This window comes from Carlito syrichta, unplaced genomic scaffold, assembly GCF_000164805.1.
Source record: "Carlito syrichta isolate Samal-C Ts95f unplaced genomic scaffold, Tarsius_syrichta-2.0.1 Scaffold304822, whole genome shotgun sequence".
NCBI classification, from domain to species: domain Eukaryota; kingdom Metazoa; phylum Chordata; class Mammalia; order Primates; family Tarsiidae; genus Carlito; species Carlito syrichta.
In genome coordinates this window covers 162,311-167,482 of record NW_007248918.1, presented here as the reverse complement: position 1 = coordinate 167,482, position 5,172 = coordinate 162,311, and positions in this window count along the sequence as shown.

The window sequence follows — 5,172 nt, the reverse complement described above, 5'->3', positions numbered from 1 at the left end:
CGGCGCGTCTGTGGTGAGCTCACGCTAACCAAGAGGCGGCCGTGCTCCGCCGTCGCGACTAGGGGCCACACGCGCGGTGACGCCGGACGACACGCCTGAACGCCCCGAGCTGGGAGCGCGCCTCCCCGCGCCACGGGTAGACGGAGACTCCTTGCTCGTTGCCGCCGGTCTGTGGCGGCAGAGGAAAACCCGTGGGAAACACTTCCAGTCCCTCTAAAGCCCGCGGCGCCGGACTCGGGGCTCGGCCTGTCGTCCCGCGCTTTGGGAGGCGAGGGGGCGGCGGGCCTGAGCCCGCGGGTTCGAGACCCGCCTGGGCGCTTGGCGAGACCTCAGCTCTACCATAAATCAAAAAAGATGTTATCTTTTTGTATGTTTTAGGTTTGCAATACCAATAGAGTTGAGACGTTGTAAAAAAAAAAAGCCTGGGGGGCCAGAAAGATTTAAAGTGACAACTTTACCTGTACCATGACCACTTACGTACCTAACCCTGAATGGTACCCTACATCTTTAAAATTAAAAAACATAAAGTGACAATTCTAAATAAATAGTTCATAAGAAGATTGTCTTCTAGAAGTAGTCAAACAAAAAGAGTCTATTTTTGTTCTTACCTTCTCTGTATTGCTTAAGCAAAACTATATCTCGCTAACTTGCCCAGTGATAAATCACTTAAAGACCTGAAGAAAAATACATAAAATTCTTTAGCTCTCGAGGGGAAATGATAAGTCAAAATCTGGGGGAAAAATAAAATGAAAAGAAAGTAATCGTAGTGCCAATTTATACTTTATACAAAATTATTATACTCCAAAAATATTTCCTAAATTATTTGACCATTGACTCTGCATTTACAGTTTTATTGGGGTTTTGCTTATGTGCAGTATTTAGATAAAGTCAAAGAAAAGCTGCAGAGAGCACCACTTCCTTTTTTCTTTCGATTTAACTGCACTAAGAATCTCAAACACAGGAAGTGTTGCATCCTTGACTACTCCACATAAAAAGCAATGCATTTCTTTCTGTTTTCTCGCCCGTATCCCTCCACACACCACACCTCCTGCAGTTGCTCTTCTCTGGTGAAGCCCTGAGTTAATTTCCACACACAATGTTATTCAGTGGCTGATTGTCCTTCCTTATTTGTATTCATTTCTGGTTTCCTTATCCCTATTTTGACAAGTCATCCAGAATACAGTCAAAGAAACTAAAAGAAAAAGTGAAACCTATTGTATGTTCTATTTTTTATTAGTAATGTATCTTTCAAAAGGATAGTTGTTAAAAGAGAAGATAATTGAATATGGATTACAACATTATTAGGGGATAATTATAGGATTTCTTATATATTTACTAATATGCTAAATGCCAGCTACCCTTTCTGTAAATGGCACATTACATCAACAAGAAGATTTATGTGTGTCTGTATACACACATACACACACACACACACACACACACACACACACACACAGAATAGTAACATGGCTAAATAAAGTGATTTATTCATAGAATAAGATTTGCATAGCCATTAAAGAAGTTGTTTGTAAGGATCAATTTTCTTTTCTTTCCTTTCTTTCTTTTTTTTTTTTTTTGAGTTGGAGTCTCACTCTTTGTCGCCCAGGCTGGAGTGCAGTGCCATGCTCATGGCCACTGAAGCCTTGACCTGCTGGGCTTAGGCAATCCTTCCACCTCAGCCTTCCAAGCAGCTGAAACCACAGATGCACGCCACCACGCCTGACTAGTTCTTGTGATTTATTGTAGAGACAACGTCCTACCAAGTTGCCCAGGCTGGTCTCGAACCCATGGGCTCAGGCAATCCTCTCTCCTCAGCCTCCCAAAGTGCTGGGATTATCGGCTGAGCCACCGTGCCCGGCCAAGGATCAATTTTCTATGTTAAGTGAAAAATTAGGATATACCTTAGAGAAAAGGGTCACATCATAAAAATAAACATGAATATTAGAAAAAAATCAAAAGGAAATATGACAAAATACTAAATACATTAATCTCTGGCAAATAAAACCATTGTTTTACTTTTTCATGTTTATTTTTGTTTTCTTAAAGCCTGTATTTATTCTACAATTATTGAAAGGTTGTTCTAGAAGTGAAATGTTGGATTCATTTAGCAATGAGACTAAACACAAAAGTACTATGTGATGCAGTTAACAACATTTATTTTCAAAGAAATATTATATTTCTACAAATACTTTTATTCTGTTCAATGAGGAACAGCTCCACCATTCATAGTAATATCTAACTGAAGTATTTTTACAGGTCAAAGAAATTGAATATTGGCATTTTCATATGGTTCAACCTCATATCATTGGTCTTCAGATTCTCTGAGTGAGACTTAGGAAAAATAAAAGTAAAATTAAAGCCAGACATAAGTGTGTTTTTAGGAAAATAATAATCCAGTAGAATAAGTGAGAGTCCAATTAGAACAAAGTGCTCAGGACAGCATTTCATGGAAGTTTTTCCTTAAGGTGAACTTCTAAAAGTCAATTCAATATTTTGTGCTGAAAATTATAGCTTATGTAGAACTCAACTGTTCATGAAGGTGAACAACTCTTTATGTATGATAGTGAGGAATTATAGTTAGAAAGTTTATTTCTTCTATAAACTTACCTCTGATTATCAAATCCCTTTCACAATAAGGACATATATTCATAAAACTAAAATATTCTGAGCATTGTGTGGTAGTGACTCAACTGACCTTTACTGCACTGGCTGGTTTAATCCTTAGCAGCTGAGAACTCTACTGCCTACATCTGACTCATGAAGAAACTAAGGTTTAGAAAGACAAAATATGTTGCTTGGGCTTAGAGTGGGCACTTGACCAAACTCAGACTTGAATCCAGGATTATCTACTGACAGAATCTGAAGTCTGGGCTGTTAAGTACTATTCCTAGTCAAGTCTGTCATTTCAAATTTATTTCAAATTCTATTCTGGCAAGATTAAGTTGATGACAATAGATACAGAGACGGAATTCCAAAGTATGGTCAGGTGTGAGACTTTCAATTACTGTGTTCTTTTAATTATAACAATGAAAAAGAATATGTCTTCCTGTCCACTGCAATATAATTAAGACAGCACTGACAGCATTGAGTAATATGTATTGTTCCTTCACAAGAATTGTATATATGACATTTAAATGTCAACACCGATATAAAACGTGCATTCATAAATTTGTAAAAAAAAAATACTTAGGAGCAAAAACTGGGCTTTATTCTTTAAAGTCCTGAATATTGTCAAGCACTGAAAAGAATCCTATAGGTGGTGAAAATACCAGAGTCCTTGGAAAGACTTAAAAAATTCTTTATCTGAGTTTGCATTTCACTTCACTAACCTGGATGTTTGTAATTCAGATTACAATTCAGTATCCACCATGTCACTATGTTGTGTGATCCGGGGTAAAGGATATTCCACTGTGTAATATGCATAATGTATGCATGTATTTGCACCTGACATGTACTACATACCAAATAGGCAGTAGCTTTTAGGATTGTTGGTACCTAGTAAGTGCTAAACAAAGTTCATTTGAAAAAATGAAAAATAGACAAAATGAGATTTTATTATTAATACTTAAAATTTCATTTCTCAATAAACTAAGCTCTTTTAGTGGGAACCACCTTTATGGAACATAAAAAAAAACAACTAGGAGAAAAAGGAGATTCCTTTGCATTATATTCCATGTCACTATGTAAGTAAAACAAAAGAAAGTTCTTTTTTTTTGAGTTGGAGTCACTCCATCACCTAGGCTACAGTGCAGTGGCATGCTCAGGGCCACCCCAGTGTCGACCTGCTAGGCTCCAACGATCCCTCTGCCTCAGCACTCCAAGTAGCCAGAACTACAGGTGCGCACTACCACACCTGGCTGATTTTTTATTTATTGTAGAGACGTGGTCTCACCAAGTTGCCAGGGTTGGTCTCGAACCCACGGGCTCAGGCAATCCACTCTCCTTGGCCTCCCAAAGTGCTGGATGACAGACTGAGCCACCGAGCCCAGACAAAGGCAAACTCTTAAACCTAAGTCAAAGGTTAAATATCAGCATGCTTGACACTTGAGTTTTTAAATGCCAAAATCCCAGACACAGCAACATGTGCAAAAGTACGAATTTTTACATTGTTTAAATTCATTAAAAATGCATTATAAGTGATTTTTTTTTCTACCTTGGTTTTACCCCTGTATAAATTGAACAATAGGCAGGGGATATCAGTTCTTTGCCTTGTTGAAAATGAGGGAGAAGTCCAGTATTAAATGTTTCTTATTTTAATAAACATCATCTTCAAGGTGCCTTTGCTCTCATTTTTAAAAAGCCATTAAAGTGCTTTATCAGACACGGGGGCCATATTTCTGATGAATTAAAAAGAAGTTTTGGGGTGTAGTTTCCCAGCTGCTCTCACTGTGGTATTTTCCCTTCCGAACTTCTGACTAAAACTCTTAATACAGCTGGAAAATTCTTCCTATGTCTCAATGAAAATGTAAATAAAATAAATGTGCCAGCCGGGCTTGGTGGCTCAGCCTGTAATCCCGCGCCTTTGGGAGGCTGAGGTGAGTGGATCGCCTGAGCCCACGGGTTCGAGACCCTCCTGGGCAGCGAGACCTCATCTCTACAATAAATTTTTAAAAAATCAGCCGGGCGTGGTAGCGCATGCCTGTAATTCCGGCTACTTGGAAGGCTGAGGCAGAAGGATCGCCGGAGCCCAGCAGGTCGAGGCTGTGGTGGCTGGGAGTGGCCATTGCACTCCAGTCTGGGCGACAGAGTGAGACTCCAACTCAAAAAAAAAAAAAAAAAAATGTGCCTAGTAACATAAATGCACAGAAATATTTACTGTGCTAGCAATGCTAAACTCACAGGTAGTACATTAATTCCAATCAGATAGTAGAATCTCATCAACATTAAAGGTTCATTTCAATATGTTAAATTGACCTAAGTGATATCAGTGGTTTTCTGGAAATGTGTCAGTGTAAAGGGTGGAATGCTTACTATTTATTCCATCTTTTTGCAAGCATCAACAGAAGGGCTGGAAGTGTGCTCACGCCTACTCATGACTTAGCCGATGGGTAGTGACACTGATGAAGGATTTTTCTAGTGTCCTCTTACTTCTAATATCCTGTCTTAGAGACTTTCTTCCAACCTTAACGTTAAATTTAAGTAGAATAAAATATAACAAAAGTAATTTTAAAA